The 19,999-nt window shown below is 39.0% G+C and overlaps 1 protein-coding gene across 1 annotated transcript in view; it reads right to left on the bottom strand.

The window, feature by feature from the left end:
- The window catches only part of kif26aa (kinesin family member 26Aa), a 79,840-nt gene that overhangs the window by 53,500 nt on the left and 6,341 nt on the right, over positions 1–19,999 (bottom strand). The window lies entirely within an intron of this gene.

The raw sequence follows: 19,999 nt of genomic DNA, 5'->3' as shown, positions 1-19,999 counted from the left end.
GTAACGTGTTACAAAGTAACACATTACTATAATTCCACTACTTTTAGCAGTAACAAGTAATGTAACTAATTACCTTTTAAAATTATGTCATGCCATCACAATTACTTAAATTTAAATGGGCTCATTACTTGTTACTTTTGTCTTGTGTGAAAATTTTAATGGACAACTGCAGACTATAGCAGACAAATGCAGCCTATTCCCCCAATTTCCTGTTTATGATCTAACGTCACCCGACCTTACAGTGGCGCAATTAATGAGTGAATCAATCGATCAGCATTAGCCCACACAATGGCCGACAGTTTGGGTAATGTAAGTTCGCTGTCCTGGAAATATGAACATTATTTTTCCCTCCTCAAATCAAAGACAAAAATGTACTGGTGAGATGAAGTCTATGTGCAGGTGTGAGAACTTTATCCACATCAGAGAATAGTAATTCTAATCCTCTGAAGCACCTCGTAAAACAACACGCTTCCACAGAGGTAATCGCAAAAGACCCCAATGCTGGTGCCGCTGACCAAGGAGCCACTCCGAACAGCCAAGGCTTGAATTTAAACCCAAGAATTCGTCTGCGCAGTCTGTAAGCCAGGCAGAACTACACAGACTGATTGCCAGGTATGTTATGGAAGACATGCAACCTGTGTCAACCGTTGAGCCAGTTGCCTTCATTTTGAAGTAACGCAAAAGTTACTTTCCTTAGTAACTATTTACTTTTATATTCAGCAATTGGGAAAGTAATTCAATTACTTTTGAAAGAAGTAACTAGTAAATGTAACTAATTACTAATTTCAGTAACTTGCACAACACTGATCTCTGCAGCTATGAGGTTCCAAACATTTTTTTATCGATACACAAGAAAATAATAGTCTTTTGGATCAAAGATTAATTTCACAAAACAAACACCCGACATCACAGCTTGCAGCCTCCTCTATTTTCCTTAAGGCTAAATCCAGTCATACACACACAGTCTAAAACTATGATTTAGGGAATCTAATAAACTCCACTTGGCCCCTCTCCTGCTGCTGCCCCTGCAGTCACGTCTGGACAGAATGTCAGGATTCTCTTGGAATCTCTGTCACCTAAAGTTTATGTCGGCAGGGAGCGAGTCAGAGGTCGGGGCAGAAAGAACCCTGCTCAGCAAGAGCTCCCTGTGATTGAGTGCTTTTGTTTGAGGACCAAGGGTGTGTGGGTATGTGTGTGTGTGTGTGTGTGTGTGTGTAAAAGGAGACGGGTGGGGAAGCCAAATGCCCACAATCTGCTCAGAGCCCTGGACGAATCCGTGCAAATCCTTGCACAATTGGTTAGGATTTCACTTTGGCCCCCATTTTTGCTGAAGCTTTTATGCATTGGGCCTTATGCGCAGTATGGCGTGGAAATGCCTTGAGGCCAATGTTTGAATGTTTCAAGAGCCAAGAACCTTTCTCAAGCATCAGAAATTGACCATAGCTTTAATGAAGATTGGACTTAATGAGCACTGCAACAAGTGTTGATTTGCATTCATGTTTTAAAAGTATACTGAGAGCTCCAGTAAGCTTTTCAAACTATACAAAATGTGCAGTCCAACTCACAATGCATTGGTACCAAAGATCCATCTGGTCACTTTTTTAAAAGTTGCCTAGATGACACCATTCAAACTGTGTTAAACTGCACCACACATTATACATAAAGCTGTTAGCTGCGGCTTCACCTTCTGACACCCTTGTTATTTGACATCACAGTTAATTTGCTAATACCTCTCCCATGCTACAAAAATAGCCTTGTTGGACAAAAGAGCAAAAAAAACAACAAGGTTGATGAAAAAACACCCAATACTTCAACCTTAAAAATACTTTGAAGATGCTAATACGTTTTCCTCCATAGATAAGCTGTGAATTTTTAATCCAGAGCGCAACAGCTGCTGAGTTCAAAAGGAGAACTTGACCTGGACATAGGCACAGCACATGCCTGGATTTAGGATCACCCACCCTCTACTCCAGACACAATACCCACTTGTAAAGTATCAGAGAGGGCCGAAAATCGGCCGGCGAGCTCCCCTCTTTGTATTGAGATTTAAGAGCAGGCTGTTGTCTGAGTTCTCTATTGTATGTACAGGGGCTCTGGCTGGGGCCATCATAAAGGAGAACAGAGGGAGGTTGGAAACCTTTTCCTCACAAGTCAGTGACTTTCAATAGGCCAGTGTCCCTTGGGCCCTGCCTCAAGTGTGTCCTTATTGGCCCCTGCATGCTCGTGGGCACAAGGATAGAGGAGTATGAGTAACCAGGCACACTTAAGTGACACTGTGCAGAACATCCCTCTCTCACCACCTGTGTCTTTTCTGTTGTGGTATCTTCAGACACTATAGAATGGGATGAATGTGAAAAATTGCGGGCAAATGTGATATACTATTTCTGTGTGTCTATGGAACTCAAGAGGCACTTTGCAGCAAAATGAAAAGGAGCTTCTGTTTTCTGCTTGTATGAATACACAGACTTTTTTGTGTCAAACTGCAAATGAAGAGTAAAGATTAAATCTCTGTGATTGTTCACACAGACACTGTGAACAATGAGCAGTGAAGTTGACCTCTGCATTTAACCCACCCATACACACCAGTAGTGAGCACACACAATCACTACTTGCAGGAGCAGCACACCTGCACCAAGGGGGCAGTTAGGAGTTAAGTGCCTTGCCCAAGGGTACTTCAGCCATGGATATTTTCCTGCCGGTCCTGGGGATCAAACCAGTGACTTTTCAGTCACAAGCCCGCTTCTCTCACTATTAGGCCACGGGCTGCCCTACAAGAGTCCTTATCAAATGAAGAAGTAAGGTTCATTTCTGTCCATTGACTTTTAGTCCCTCTGTGGGAAACAACAGCAAATTCAAGCTATGTCTTAAAATACTGCTCTTATGTCTTTGACACATTCCTATAAAAGTTGAATGCTTGCACTGAAGGAAGAGTAGAAAGAAGCTCTACTTGGCTGTACTAATTGGTATGGCACAAGTCAAATGTGCTCATCCAAGGCCTTCCGACATGGCTTATTTCAGACATTGTATGTTTAGCTCATCTCTAAAACAGTAGTGTTAAGACTGCATTATTTATGCAATTATCTTATACAAAGCTAAAACTATGCAGTGCAACACTTCTGAGGAGCAACTTAGTACTGCTAGGATGTAGAGCACAGAAAAACACAGTGTCCTGAGTAATAGAGGGTACTATTCATACTCCATTCCCATTGCACACTGCAATTTTATGTACTGTAAGACAGGTAATAGTTGATGCAAAAGAAGAGATAAAAATCAATCTGAGGAAAATGCATTTGCAAGGAAATGGACAGATTCACAACAGATGCAGAGAAAAAAACTGAAGTGAAGAGAGAAGGGGAGAACACACAAAGTGCACTGAGAATGGTTATGAGCGAGCAGATTCACTCAAAACCATCTCTTTACCTCTCTGGAGGTGTGTGAGCAGGACGGAAGACAAATTGTTGTGGGATATTGCCTCACAAAGCATATTTACTCAAATAAAGATCTATGAGAGCAGAGACGTATACTTTGCCTTTGATGGTAAAAACAAGATATCACTGATTTTATATCAAAAGGTAGCTCAAAACCAGCTATGAAAAATGACCCTTCTCCAATAAGAACAGCAAGTGTCTGTCACCAGATCAGTTTTGTGGAGGCTGTAGAACAAGACTGTCAAATTAACATACAAATAATAAACAATCAAAATTTCAGTTTTACCTTACCTTGTCAGTGGTTTCTTTTGCTGTAAGCCAAGCAGTATATCAAAAATTAAAGTAAACTCGTATTAATTCCACAGGTCAGCTAAAACCAAGTGAGAGTAACGCTCCTGATCTGCTATATGGCAACAACTGACAGAGATGAGAGGAGACACGGACTCTTCATACAGACATGTAATAAATCTCTTGCTTTTGCTGATAATAAATTATACTAGGTCTTTATAACAGCCAGAGCAGATGGAGTGCTGTGTCGCTTCAATGCACAGAATGGACTCCCCCAAAAAGTCCACTAATGCCAGCAGCTGAAGAGCTTCACATGCTGATGCTGTTGAAAGTGGTGTTGTTTGACTATATCAGTAACAGCTTGTATGGAACATGTGTGGGCTTTTACCCCTTTCACAGTGGAATGAGGAAAGCCATTGTTATCTTTAGGGTTGTTGCTTTTCTCACTAAAATGTTTACACATCTTTTTGGCTCACATTTTCATAGTAAAGTGATACAGAAATACAATTAAGATTAGTTTCACTGTTTGCAAGGCACTTTTTTTTTCCCCCACAAACAAGAACATTCTCTCTGTCTTGCTATAAACACATGTTCCCTTAAATCGCACTACTTGAGGTTACAGTTTGCCTGTTCCCTGATTCAGGAGATTCAGCTGACTCTTCTGAAGCCACATGACTGATGAGTACTGAAAGTTTTGAAAGTTTAAAGGCAAAGTTTTCATGAGCAGTGAAGCAGCTACCTAGGCATTGGTCCAAAAGTTATTTTGTTCGTGGATATGTGTGGAGCCAATGTTTCTGAGAAGACCTTGCAGGAGTACTAGGAGCTGAAGCTTAATATGGTGTGTCAGTCAGAGGAATCCACTGTCAGTTATGGTGAAAGTGATAAAGCTATGGGTAAAGCAGGTAGGAGGACCTGTTATTCTTCCACATAATGGTGATAGATTTCACATTCAAATCCTATATTTAAACCAGCCATTGGCCTTATGCGGGAGTTAAAAAAAAAAAAAAAGCAATACCATAGTTTTCAACAGAAAGCATCTAGCATGGAGGAACCAAATAAAGGTATATACTAAATATAATAAAATATTAAGGGTGAGATATAACAACCTTTCTTTTTCATGAAATGTCTTTTATTTGATAATTGCTATATGTACAAGAAATAAAGCAGAATTCAGACAAAACAGACAGGTATAATATTCCTCTATTTTACATGGGGGTTTTTTGCCCGAAGACATTGCCTTGTTGGCAGAAGCAGCAGAAGGGTAAGGGCCATCCATTCCCCCCATGACCTTCCTTCAGAATTAAATTATGCTGTGTGCATTTTCATGCAGCTGAGGATTTGTAATTAAAATACCTGTGTAAATCTCACCCAGACAAAGGCTTCACTCTTCCACAGAGACTGAGCTGTCTGAAAGCAAAGCTAAAGTACACAGGTTTTTGCACAATAACTGAACAAGGAAAAAGAGACTGACATTTTTCGATACCCGACAGCTTTTTGCCGCATGAAATTTCCTATGCCAAAGAGTCTACCTCCTCCTGCGTTTGCACAGCTCAGTCAAAACATTTTCTTAAAAATGGATTTGCATGAGACGAAAGAAAAGTACAAGTACATTGTATGCATGCAAATATGTGGTTCTCAACATTGTCATGAGTAGGATTTTGTACAGTTTGAAAACAAAATGAATTTTGTATTCACTAAAAAGTGCTTTGTGATTTGAGAAATGTGTGATAAGAGAAGGTGTGTGAAGACTACATGATCATAAACTAATGTAATCGCTATATTAAAATCCCATTATTTTTCATTATGAAAAAAGGGGAATAGTGCCAAATATAATAGACAAATTATTTACCAAAAAAAGAAGTGTTGTAATGATCATTATCACATTTTGTAAGAAACGCTCATTAGACTAAAACATTAGCATTTTGAAGAATCCAATCTGCAGTAGCAAAGTGATAAAATATAAAGTTAAAATAAACATCCCTAAGCAATGCAGCATCACTTAGCACAGCTGTCTGAATTCTGCAGAGAGCTGCTGCAGCTGAGCAGTGAAAAACGGAATGTCTTGTGAATATAAACATTTAAAGATAAAGCCTAAGTGTTTCAAACAGCTTTTCCTTTCCTTTACATCAACAGAACTGGAAAAGAGACATCTAAAAGTGCCTTTCTCTCTGCAAAATATTCCAGTTTCAACAGTGAAACGTTTTAAAAAGCGTTATCTTCAGAGTCACTCATTTCTCATGAAATATCTGTGTTGTTTACAACCCATAAGAAATATCTGTTTTTTATGAGACCATGCAGTACTGTTCAGTAATGATTTCCTGAGAATTAAAATTTTTTGTATACTAACATTTAGTATTCTTGTGGTATATCTAAGGGAATATCACATATAAAGCTCACAGGTCAAGATACTGACCAAAAATGTTCTGTGCTTATCTGTGAAAGACAGGAGACAAACTGCCTTGACTTCTGTTGACTATTTTGATGATTTTTGATACAGAAAGTGACAAGATAGCAAAATCTATCAGACTCTAAGAATTCACCACCTGATTATGCAAGACTGAAGTTAGAGTATCTTCAAGATCAAAGGCATATAACCTCATGAGCAGGGGAATCTCACTGATTGGTCCTTTAAGAGTCGAGAGACAGATAACAAATGAGACTGCAACACAAGTGCTCAGTCATGCTACCACAGCAGGATGAAACGCTGTCACATGGGGTAAACAACTCATCTATTGCACGCGCAAGGCTGTCATTCTATGTACAGACGCCAAAGAAACTTGTGTTCCAGACCAGCACTGTGAAAACTTTGCTTTTGTAATTCTGAGGTTGAGCCGAGGTCATGAATCCCCCATATTGTCACGCGGTTATACTGCTGCCTTCTGGTATGTTTTAAAATATTCACCATACAGGTCTTTTCCTCAGAAAGAGAAGATTTTTTTTTTTTTCATTGACTGATTCTTAGCAGAGATTCCATCACTCAAAGCCTACTTGTGAGTGGGGTGTGTTTTTTTGTCGTTTTTTTTTTTTTTTTTTGGGGGGGGGGGGGGGGGGGGGGCTTCCATTTCACACTATGCATTTCAATATCACTCTGAAATGTATGTTGTTGTTATCAATATTTATTAGACATGTGTCCCAAATTAATATCATATATTTCCTGAACTGCAGCCACACTGGGCAGTGCTCCTTTCCAGTCCACAGTTAACACAACCTAAAACGAATGTCTCAAGGCTCCTCAGGATCTACATTCAATAACCCACCTTTCTGTGTAGAGTTGGAGCAAAAACTAGTCCTCACCACCTGATTTTCATCAACACAAAAGGGACTGAAGAACTATCTCCGAGGCATTTGAACTGGTTGCCTTTAAGAAAGAGCTGGTTCTTAGCTGAGCTGGAAAAACATGGTTTAAACACCGCTGAACCACAGTCTAAAATGAGGGATTCAGTTGAATTACCGGAGTCACGCAATTTGAGTGTGTTACCTTGTCAAGCACATAAAAGTGACATCAGCAGTAGGGCAATTTGCATGCCTCAATCAAAAACATTTCACTTATTGAAGAAAACACAGTACACTACATGTCTTTAAAAAAAAAAGACTACTGTATAAAAATCTTTTGGGACAGTCTGTAACAGACATAGCTACGTAATATTACAGAGCAAAAAAAAAAAGCTGTCTGCTTTGTGTGCGACTCAGCTAAAGCCTCAGAAAACAGTGTTACTGTTGTCTTCTTTGGAATCTTAAAATGTCTGTTCTTTCTGGTCTAAGACACATGTATCCATAAAGACATCACTCAACGTACCGGTAACACGAATGCCGAAAGCATTAAGACCAGTGATACCATGGCTAATGATGCTAATGATGCCGGCCTAATTGACTATGAGACGAGGGGGAGATTCTAATGGAGTCCCTTAATAGGGCAATTACACTCCATTACAACCCCATCCTGCCTGATAAACCCTCCCATTATCGTGAGAAAGCATGCAGATGAAGTTCTGACGACAAACAATTACATTACATATTCAAGTGACCGTGTTCACATTTGTGCTCTTTAATGATAACCACAATCAGTCCCCCCGACAAAAAAACAAAACACAAATTCCAACAACATGTCTGTATTTTTCAAACTCCAAACAGAAATTCCACTGCAGTCTGTGAGACAGCAGTGACAAGCAGAATCATTTAAGATCATTAGAGTTATTGGTTTGTGTATATGACTTCATTTATGAACATTGCTGGTGCAATAATTCTAATTTCTCCAACTAGTCTTGTTATAAATCCAGATTTCCCTTAAGTATCATCTAACTAGCATTAGCATTTTTTCATTGGCATGAGTTGCATTATGTCAGTAACATACACATGGGTTCAGGACCATAAAATCAGTATTATCAATCACACCTGTGAGCATTTCTTCTGCATATTAGAGATATGCCATAGACATAGACATACTTAAGTCCTTCAAACTACATTTGAATGTTCTCTTTGTTTCAGGCCAGGAGCCATATAAATAATATCTTTACTGAATCAAAGTACTAAACCTCCAGTTGTTTGCAGTGGTGCATGTGGATCTGCGACATACAATATTTAAAGGCTGAGAAATAATGGGAAGAAAAAGGGAGCAAAGCTGTGTTCCCAGACCTATTTATCTGTCATGTCTTTTGCATTTTTAGACTTTGAATACACTTTAAAAGCAGGTCTGCCAATCAAATGACACAGTTATACAGCTGACATACATCTGTTGAAACACTGAAATGAATGAAATATTGCTGCAGAGTAAAACTGAAGGAGTAGATTGATTGATTATTTCAGACATATGTAAACACACATAAGTTGTTACTTATGTGACAGCTCTGGAGATGCTAATCCTCCTGATGGCTTTAAGAAATTCTTGTTCCGTACAACTAGGACAGTGACATTTCATTTACCTAACAATATTTCTTCCTCTCTGGGATACTCTACAGTAACACTGCATTCATATCAAAATTTCAACAGATCTATCACTGCAGATCTATTAGTCAATCAATTCCAATTCTAGAGCTCAAAACAACATCTAATTCTGTGTTCCAATTCCAATTCTATGGTCGTAGTCTCAAAGGATCTGTTTGAAAAACAGCTGAATCACTTGAAAGGCCAAGAAACCCCAGCCAACTGCAAAGTAATCGAGTGCATTCATTATATCTTGAGACTGAGCGACAGCCAGTGGAACAGTCAAGATATTGAATCTGAAAAGAGTTTGGACGTTTCAGTAAGACAACAATCCATAAACTTTGAATCAACAATGATGTTGCAGAACAGAAGTTTGAAGGTTGGTCTAGCGGTCACAGTACCCTGATTTGATTGTTACTGAAAATCTTTGGGGAGATCTTGGCAGACTTTGAGTGCTTCTGAGCAAGAATTGGGGAGAAAAAGGTGGGGAAAAATCCAAAGCAACAACAGTGACTGAACAGACTGTTCACTGGCAATAGGAAACATTTGGAACCTGTTATGTTTGCATAACAAGTTAATGTTATCTGGAAGTTTGGGACGTGATATTTGTGAGTTTGTGGATGTGCAAACTTTTGAAATTCACTAAATTCACTTTTAATTCGCAAGTAATTTAAATCTTACTGCACTCTATCTACTGCACCCAGACACTTTACACAAGACACTTCATATGCACTAAACACTTTACAGAAGAAACAGTTCATATGCACTAGACAATTTATACAAAAGCCAGCTAGTGTAATGCACTAGTCACTTTACACTGCACACTTGTTGCCAAGGACTGTGTTCCATACTTCCTTGTGCCCCATGACTTGTATTCTATGTTTATGATTTTGCTTGTTGTTTAACATTTTTGTACTTAATGACTACTGTCTGTACTTTACTGCCTGTTCTTTGTACTTAGTATCTTTATCTTTCACTCTCATTCAACTTCTAATTTTGATGAGAAGAATGATGTTAAAGGTGACTTGACAGGAGATAATGAAAATAGGAATCCATTAATATTTGCAGAAAGGTATCATCACACCACCTTCTAGAAATTCAATTGAAATATACAATTTTACCAGTTGTGTCTTATGTTTTGCATTCAGTTATACACCTGGCTTCCTGCTGGGGTAGGAAGGTGCTGCAGTTAATATCAGTTCTTAAAACAAGAACAAATACTATGAGGACTGAATGTATGAGCCAATTTTAAGTCCATTTCTGGACTTAAGAAAAAAAAATTCAAGCACTCTCTCAAGACTCATTAGTGATTAAGTGTCATGTATCAGCAAGGCAAATTAGCCAGATGATTAATACAATCATTTCACTGGATGAGTCATCTGAATAATTCAATTTCTAAGAGTACACTAAAATAATCTCTGCAGAAAGACAGAAATAATTTTCTGTTCCCATTCGCAGATTTTTCCTGTTTTTTACAAGGCCCCTGGGCACAATTACCATGTAGGTTACTACTTAAGAGTTCGGAGAATGTTCTTGGGAGATGACGGATGAAAAAAATGTACATTAAGAAACCCACAGTGGTATTCTAAAGTAAACAGTATCTACAAATGAGTTCTTCATTTGTTTCATTTGTTTCTATTTGTTTCTTTATTCATTCATTAATCTTACAAGGGTAACCAACTGAGCTAAACTGACTCATACAATTTAAGCATCAGTTCATATATGTAAATGAATGCAAAGGTTTGTCTCCCAATGCATTATAAAGCATTATAATTTTATTTAATATTGGAGAAATGTAAGAGCTGCTGTGAGATCCATTGTTCTGTGCCCTCAATCACATCTGATACCAAAGAGAACTGTGGTCATAGTGCATGAGATCACTATACCCCAAGCTCCACCATCATTAGAAAAACTGGCCATATCCCCTAGGGCATTTCAGATGAAACGGTTTAATGCCTATGACTAGGATTATCAAACACACAGTTATATTGGAAGATGCTACATCTAGTGGCTAACAAACATCGTGTGGTCCAAAAACCTTGATAGATTCCATTTTTGAGTGTACGGTCTCCAGAGAAACAGGGAGATGAAGCCAACAGTGACTTCAAGGTCATTGCTGCGTTTCTTTTGTTCAAACCGTAGTCATTCACAGTCATGTTTCAAATAAAACCCATACACCACTTTCATTATCTCCTAAAGCAAAAGCTTCTCAAAATCCAGGTTTTTATTTTGTGTTCATTGTTACTGTTAGTTTTGCTTTTTAGCCTGATAATAGGTTTGAATAACCCTCTGAATCCTGTTGTGATAGCCCACCACAAGCACAGTCTGAATCAATTACTGAATCACTATCACAATGGTTTAAGAAACACTGCATTAGACAAATGGCTGGAAAGCATTACTTTCCTTCCCAGCCTAGCATTCCAAAGGGGTAAACAAACAGTGGTTTAATATTATCGTTTCAATTAACTATAACAGTAACATAAAAGCCAATAATCAATCGTTTGGTGCTGTTATATCTACATTTATAGCATGCACATCAGATCCCAGTGAATGGAGACATTTTCTGACTAGAACTGACATAAATGCAGTCGGAAGAATAAACAGCATCAAAAGCTACTGGCTTCAAAAACAAACCAGTTAATGCTTCATTAATATTCTGAGGGAGTTTCTCTTAGGCAGAGTAACATCCCAGTGACATAAAGAGCCTTGCTGTCATTTTCTCAGTCAATTTGTGTTTTACCTGATAATTAGTAGAATGTATAATTAACTTGCTGAATATTTTTCCTACTCTGTCATTCAAATTGTCCCTATTTGCTCGGGTTAATTCAAACAAAGCCACCATGTTATCACCAACAGATTGCCTTAGCCACAAACACCTGCAACCCACAATTCTTTGTCGGTGTGTGCGCATGCATGCATGTGTGTGTGTGTGTGTGTGTGTGTGTCACACAGAGAGAATCATTGTGATGATATTGTTCTTGGATTACACCCTATCCAAGTAGAAAGGAAAAGACAAATAAAAAGAAGAAAAAATAATAGTAATAAAAAAAAATCAACAAAAAAAAAACAACAAAAAGCTGGTGGAAAAATCAATTATACATGAAGACGATCAGGCACCATGGAAAATGTTAAAATCACAGTCCAAAACACAAATTTTTCCTTTTCATAACAGATTATCATAACAGATAGACACTGCAGTATGTCTAGCACATTTAAGCAAACTGTGTTCCACCTCTGGATCCATATCTGCTGAAGGTAAAACAGGTGGACTCGCCTAGAAACATGTCAACACACAACTGTTTTATTTGATGTTCCATATCAACAGAGCAATGAAAATATCCTAAATTTAGATACCTCTCCACAGGCCTCAGTCTTTATAACCCTGTTTTCAAGCCAGGAAGGTCAAAGCAGAACATACCAAACCTCCAGCCAATACACTTCAAACACAATGTTTTCCCAGCCCTCGTGCCATTTCCTGTTTTGACAGGAAATGGACGTGATCGCACCTCCTTCAACAGACAACAGTAATTACTAAACCACTCTAGCATGTAGCTAGTTTTTGACTTCCCTCTACGTCAGAACACCTCTTACCAACCCTGTCCATCAGACCACCAGCTAAGCTCATTACTGTTTGGAAATCTCCAAAGAGACATCAAGTGAGCTGTGGAAACTTGCCGATGTGAGAAAGAACACAGAGTGTTTGTCTTTAGTACTTATGCTTCTAATGTTTTTTGGGATTGTTGTTATTAATTGTCCATTTCACAAAGCGAGGTGCTACTGGGCTGAAGCTATTATATGAGTCAGTATGCCACTGTCTTCAAAAAAAAAGGAAACTGTTAAAGCTGTCTTCTACAACCATGAAGTATTATTATTATACTGTCAGACAAAAATAGATGGACAACATAAAGAACAAGAAGGACACGTTTCCATTTGGAACAAAAGTCCAAAGATGATCCAGAAACCCAAACAAGACATAGAGGTTAGTGCGGCATCGTGAATCACACCAACTTCACCACTGACTGCCTGACTGACCCGTGCCTGTACCCAGCAAAGGAACACAGCTTTAATATTCTCAGGAAGGGTTAAGTCTCAGCAGCAAAAGCGGAAAAGAGAGTCTTTTGTTGATAATTTTAGTCTTTCAGAATCGTGGTGGACAGCAAGGTGGCTGTCTGAGCTCTAGATCTTGACACATAACATACCTCCCTGTGCTCTTTTATGAGATAATCAGGCTGGATCCTATTGTTCAGACTGAAGGAATTTCCTCTAAACTGAGAAGAGTCCCTTTTAAGTAACTCACCAATATTAACAGTTTGATTAAGCACTCTTTGTGATTCTGTCACCTCACTGACAGATTAGCACAAGGTCAAACAAAGCTTTTAGTCTCTGCCCTCAGCATGAGAATTGTGGGTGTGAGCTACTGTTATCTTTTTTTCCTGTGCTAATAGACATGGGAATAAAATCAAAAGCTGCTTTGTTCAACATGCCAAGTGATAATGTGGAGGTTTATGTGAAGTACAGCTCAGCAAACATTTCCTTAATTACTCAAAGCATTCTTTTGAACATCACCCCAGTAAGGTAGGGCCTGAGATAAAGATCTAAAAGAAAGTGTTTGAAAACCATGATTACTGCGTCAGTTGAGCTGCAGAAATACCGACTTTCACTATCAGGAGATATATATATATATATATATATATATATATATATATATATTTATCAGGAGCTTTAAATGAGACTTTAAAACACAGTCATTTAAAATACAAACACTTATTGTGCACTGTGAAATACAGTATGCAACAGCCTCTATCAGACAATAATATACAATACCTCAGAACGGGTGGATACTAAATGTAAATTTCATATTTTTCCAAAGACTTTTCCCAAAGTCCACATTCCTCTTGTGCAAATGCTGTGTTTTTAGCAATATTTAATATTAAAACATGACATAGCTTTATCTTAGAGATTTATCCTAAAACATAGGTCTTTTAAAATAATAAATAGCCAATTGATGTTAACTCTCATATTGAGGGCAGGATAGGAATCACATTAATCAGAGCCTGTGAGAAAAAAATGGTGATGGTGGTGGTGGTGGTTGGGGGGGGGGGGGGTGTTGAGCTGACAGAGGCATTTCAGGATATCCTGTTAATGAAAAACCACACACTTGTTTATCTCTACTCCTTAAAAGCTAATAGTTTACAGCTGGCTTTCTTTAATACTTCCTTCCATCCCAGAAATAACAACAAGAATTTTGCACTTACAGGTATTGTTATTAGCTGCAACAAACTGCTTGTCCCAGCTGTTACTTGCCTACTGCATGTAAAAGCATACCGTCCAAGAGGGCTCACATATAGTGTGTGTACATAGGTCTTTGTACCAGTATTGAGTATGAAGCCTGGTTTGGATGAAGGACATGGAGGTCTGTTCAGTCAGTTTGATTGCAGGAGGAAAACTTAAGTTTTAAAATATGCAGAATGCTCTATGGAGCCTTGCTCACAGACATTAAAAGGTAACAATTTACATGAAAAGTAAACACAACTTTCACAACGCTTTTGATCACATCTCTTCAAGTTTTCCCAGAAATCTAGTTATAGCATACCTATGTTGCATATAAAGTTGACATTAAATCTACATACTGAGAAAAATTCAGTTATCTCCTCTACACAGCTGTGCATAATCCAAAATCCTAATCTCCAATGCATTTTTGATAACATCCAATTTAAGGGTCCAAACGCCAGACAGGTGGCCATGGTAAGAAGATAAGAGCTTGAAAGTGAGATTGTGATAACCATGAGGTTGTGAAGTGACAATAAGGATGGTAATGATGCAGGAAAGTAACTATATCAAAAACGAGCTCACGCCCACGACGCCAGATACAAGTTCAAAGCCGACTGGGAACGATGTCTCAGATGGCGTGCGGCTTTCAGGCTGACGCAACGAAAACCCCCGGACCATCCTGAAAGAATTTCCTTCTCTCTCCTGACTGAATTACTCCCACCCATAATGCTGCTTACACGTCTGGAAAAAGAGCTTGTCGGAAGAGAGCGAGAGAGAGAGAGAGCGAGAAAGAGAGCATAAAACCCAAGCTTTACAGTCTCAGTGGCAAACGCTAGCGAGCGTGTTGAGGGTCATAAAAGGAGGTGTGAATTTAAGTGGCACTGAACGGAGAAAGGGCACGAGGGTCCTCTTAGTACCATGGACTGCGTTAAACTGTGGAGGAACCGTGATAAAACTCGTGGCTGAATGTCCCTGGTGATACAGTAAGAAATACTGCCCTTTTTCAGTACTCACAACCTCTGCAATGAAAACAATTTAAGAGGAAGCCTTCCCCAGCATCTCATATCCTGTCAGTATGAGGGAGGGATTGTTTCATATTGGCACATAACAAAAAGAAAGTCGCCAAGACATTAAAAAAAAAAAGGAAAAAGAAAAAAGACTGAAGAACATTCAATGTTTTAGGACAAATAGAACACATAATTAAAGTTGAATTTAACATGTTTTAGCGTTCCCCTCACACTGAAACACACATCTGCACACATAAGTGGATGATTTGTACAGTCATGAAACCAATGGAAATATTTTCTAAAATGAGGGTTTTTGTATTTTTCAGTGTGCTTTGTGTTCCTTGGGAATGCAACTACCTGCTGTGTTTCTGACTGTACGTGCAGGTTAGACTTTGATAAAAATGATTTCTTTCAGAACTTCAGCAATACACAAAGCGACGACTTCGGTGTTGATGCCACTGTTATCTATTAGAAAAAAAACAACTTTTTCTCTGTAGCTTTGAATGTAGACAGAGAGTCCATTCTGAGGACAAGGGGCTAAATGGACGTTTGCGTCGAATTTGATGGGGGTTCAGCCTCAATGACTGTTTTTCAGCCTCTGTTGTTAAGGCTTCTTTGTTGTCTGTTCTCTCACCCTATCATTCAGGCACGGTCAGGCCTTACCTGGCACTCATTCCCCCTGATGGTAGCAACATCTCTTTGGATTTAGCTCTAGAACTGCCTGACTTTATTCCTTTCCCATTAATGCCAAATGATTCCCATTGGAGTTTACACATCTGGTTATAACATCTTAAACAGATTCTTCAAGTACACTTTACTACAAAAACTGTAAAATGTCTTATGTTTGTCTTGGAGTAAAAACACCACAGTACTTTTGAATCATTGTCATTTTCCTTTCCAATACTCTCTTGCTCTTTGTTTTTCCATCTCTTTCTCGCTGTGGCCAATATTTTTACCTCCTCCTGAAAGTATTCTCTCAGATTTATCCCACACATCCTACTTCCCGGGAACATGATTCTTCTACATTCAGTTTTCAAACCAAAGTCTGACCATAGTGCAGTATGCTACATAGATACAGACTCCATTTATTTATTTATTGCTAAACTGAGGAACTAAAATAGCTTGGACAGTTGGACGGTGTTGAATTCATCTTCGTTAGATAGAGTGATAGACAGACTGATAAACAGACTAATATATGAAGCCAGGTCATTTACCTGTGGATACAGAATCCCATCATGAGAAGCAGCATTTCTTCGCCCATCCTTCATTCTTCATGTATGTTGCTATGGCAACAGGAACTTCATCACTGTGACAGATTGATCTCTGATGGAGAAGTGATGACCCTTCAGAGCCTGACATAATCAGCACTGAATAGAAAGGCAACATGAACACAAGGTTGCAGGGGTGGGAGTGAGGGTGGTTTTGGGGTTGAAATTGGCAGCTTGTTTGCTATATCAAAAGATCATCCATTCACCAGAGCAAAGGTCATCTTTTTTCATGACTAGGTACAGAGTCAGAGCATTTTTTTGATGGAAATACATTTCTCTCTTTCTCCATCAGAAATCTACCATACCCCATAATTTAGTTGATCTGAACTGAACCTGAAAGAACATTCAGTCTTTTCTCAGACTTCAGTATTGTAGTTGCCTCTAATCTATCCGCCACCAGTATGTATACAGACAGGTAAACCAGTTAAGCAGTTGACAGAGCTGTCACTTAGCTATTTCACTACGAGATGGGAAGTTGACAGGGGATACACCATAGGAGTAAAAGAAGACAAATGAAATGCCCACACTAGTTAGGTTGCAGGGCAGCTTTCTGCAAAAGTTAAAGGGGTCACTCTTCCCTGTGCCCTTTTTGCCCTGTGCATAGTGCAGTGTATTAGGCCTGACAAAAAGAGAAAGGCCTGCACTTGCGGTGACACAAGGTTCCCTCTCACCGTGACAAGGTCAAAGATGGTTGGAAAAACCGAGCTTACTGAAGGGTCCTTGATGGTAGGTGAGCAATGTATGGAAGCTTAGGCTCCTCTGGGAGAGACCCCCCCTCTCCCCCTTCCACCCTACCCCCATCCCATAAACTCTAGTCACGCTCCTTGGGCAGAGTGCTGAGGCAGCAGACCTAAGGTAGTTTCAATTCTCATCAGCTAGCCTGGCCGATCAGCTCCTTTTGGTTTGTTTTGGTGGAATTATTTCATTCATATCTAGAGACACCACCTCCAAGCCTTGTCCGTTGTTTTAGTCTGTAGTTTTGGTGGTGCCATGAGCTTATAATAATTATTCTTGAAAATGGTTCACATGTTGGTCTTTGAATGGCTCCTCTCTGCACAGTTTGGTTTGTGATGGCAAGATTATTTTATTCTGTATTATATGACCCTTCCAAGAAACCCGCCAAGGTCACATAATTCAGTGGTTATCTGAGTGGGAAAGCCTCTTTCTTTTAAGAATCTGGGTAATTTGGCATGCAATCAATTGGTTATTAGAGATGGTTGACATAGCACAGTAATTCAGATGTGTACTTTTCCCTTCACAAAGGCATATCATTGAGTTTTGGAACACTATACAAATGAACCACTAAAAGACTTCGAAACCTAAAAACGTAGGGGAAACTGAGCTCTAGGGACACCTACTACTGTCTGGAAAACCCAGTACAGTTATGAAAACATCTAAAACACATTGTTTTTGGTGAAGATTTTCAAATGCTCTCTGGTGTACTCTCAGGAATCTAAAGTTACAACACAATGTCAGTAACACATCAGCTCCCAATGGGTCTAGTAAGTTATTTTTACACAATAAACTTTTATAGACACAAGCTGCAACTAAGCTGACACTTTTATTTTGACAGCATAGGCTGTGTCAACTGAGAGTGCATTTACAAAGTAAACATTCTGTACATGGTGAATGCCCCAGTCAAAGAAAAGCCGACTAAGAGCATTCGAAAGCTGACTCTTGCTACTGGGGTGGCAGATGACTGCCAAGAGGCCAGCACTTAGAGATGTACTGTCATGCCTTGGGATCAGTAAAAGAAAGTAAGTGGGCAATGAGTAAAGACTGAGAAAACAGAAAGCACTGTGTGCACTAAAATCATCTCTTTATCCTCGGGCAGTTACAGCGCCGCTGCTTTGATTGGGCTGTAAAGAACTGCACACGCAGCTTTCGTTTTCCAGCTCAAATAGTTCTCTTTACACGGTATGAATAAATCAATAATATATACAGAACAAATCGTATTCTTTCTTTAGAAAAATAAAAACATATTAATTATTTCCATTTGTCAAGACGATCTAAAGCTCTCTGCAATTTAAAGAAATGTAACCACGTGTTAACAAGTTGCGTTTGAAATCATATGGCAACTTCATACAAGTGTTAAGTTTATAGCCACACAAACAAGAATAAGACTCACCAGATATGCAAGCAAGAATTCACTATCTGTAGATACAGACCTGGTCAATGTGTGCGTGTTAGGACAATATCTCAAGTGCTGTACGGTTGAAGCCTTTTGTGTAAGAAGAAATCAGTGCCAAACACAGCTCACATTAAAGAGCTCCTAAAACATGCCCAAGCTTTGTTTTAACTAGACTCACAACTTGTTTTACATGAAATGAACTGTAAAACTCAAACTGATTTTATGAACAGTACGTCATAGTACATCTATTGTACTGATAATACCAATTACTTCTCACAATCTAGGCCATGAAAGACTCCCCTAGAAGGAATCAGAAGATTAGCTAACTCCTCCACCATCTTCAGGTAAGGAGGAGACAACTGGGATGAATTAAAGACTGACAGTCACTGACAATAAAGTATGGTGGGAAATAATATCCTCCTGAGTGCTCCATGACTGAGATGTCTCATTCCCCAGTGAGACCTGAAAATTATTCATGCATGAAGAGTAACACAGTGTGTCGGGATGTCCTGCTAAAATACTGGAGTAGACATTAAATGAGCTCTGTCAAAATTCCTTTCTTTCATGATTTTTATCTTCTGTGAGGGTGGAACACAGCAGACCAGTTCCTTTCAAAATCTTTTTTTTTCTCCTAAACTTATGGGACCTTTATCTTAGCAAAGATTCAAAGTATCAACACTCCAGTTTTCAAGAGTTGTGGCCATACCTGTGACAAAATCACTAAGAACTCACTTGAAGGTTTTTGCTAGAGAACATATTGTTTCAAATCATCAGGGCAATGTATTCTTGTAGTGAGATACAGTAATACCAACTGTCCAATGTGGTACATATACAGCTCAGCTCATGTTGCATAGCTGAAATGCAATCTGAAAAACATAATGGTGCTGAGTAAAATTTGTTCCTCCTGACTTGTTAGTCATATTGAGCTCTTCACAATTTCTCCATGACTTTCATTATTCAGTTCTGCATCACACACACACACACACACACACACACATGTGAGCACACAAATACAGACTTATACACCTCCAGACCTGGCCAACGCATATAACATTAACATAGGAATTCACAAACCTCATAAGCGCATAAACATATAACATGAAATTGCATTAACCTTGATTTAATTTAAGTAACTCATGACATAACTGTCAAGCTCAAAACAGGTAGAAGCAAACTCCTATTGGCATTCCCTGTTTTTTCTAACGACCTTACCAGTGAGCATTGCATTGCCACAAACAACATTTGGCCTTGGTCTCCCAACTCTCCACTCAATCTATAAGAATTTAATCCAGCTTACTTGTGGCACTCTGACCCCAAGATATGGATTCCTTGGATGGGGTTGAACACCCTCTGTGTCGGCCTGACCCAGCTCCCGCTTGATATTAAATGAATATCCCACTGACTCTGAGAGCTTTGACGAAACGCCGGTTGATGGGGTCAGTGATCATTGTGTTCCCACTTACATTTCAGTCCTCTATCAGCCTGTGAATCGAGCCTTCTACTGCCACAGTGAATTTCAACAAAGCTTTTTTTTCTCTCTATCATTCTGTTTCTTTCAGACAATGAAAAGATAACATCCTAGATTAATTTGGTGACTTAAATGGAAGCCATTAAATGATCTGAGTCAAGTCCGATATTTTCCAAAGACGATGACAGTTTTTTTTTCCCTATTAAAAAACCCCAAAA

Source organism: Chanos chanos, chromosome 4, assembly GCF_902362185.1.
Source record: "Chanos chanos chromosome 4, fChaCha1.1, whole genome shotgun sequence".
NCBI classification, from domain to species: Eukaryota; Metazoa; Chordata; class Actinopteri; order Gonorynchiformes; family Chanidae; genus Chanos; species Chanos chanos.
This window is presented reverse-complemented; position numbering and strand designations above follow the sequence as displayed.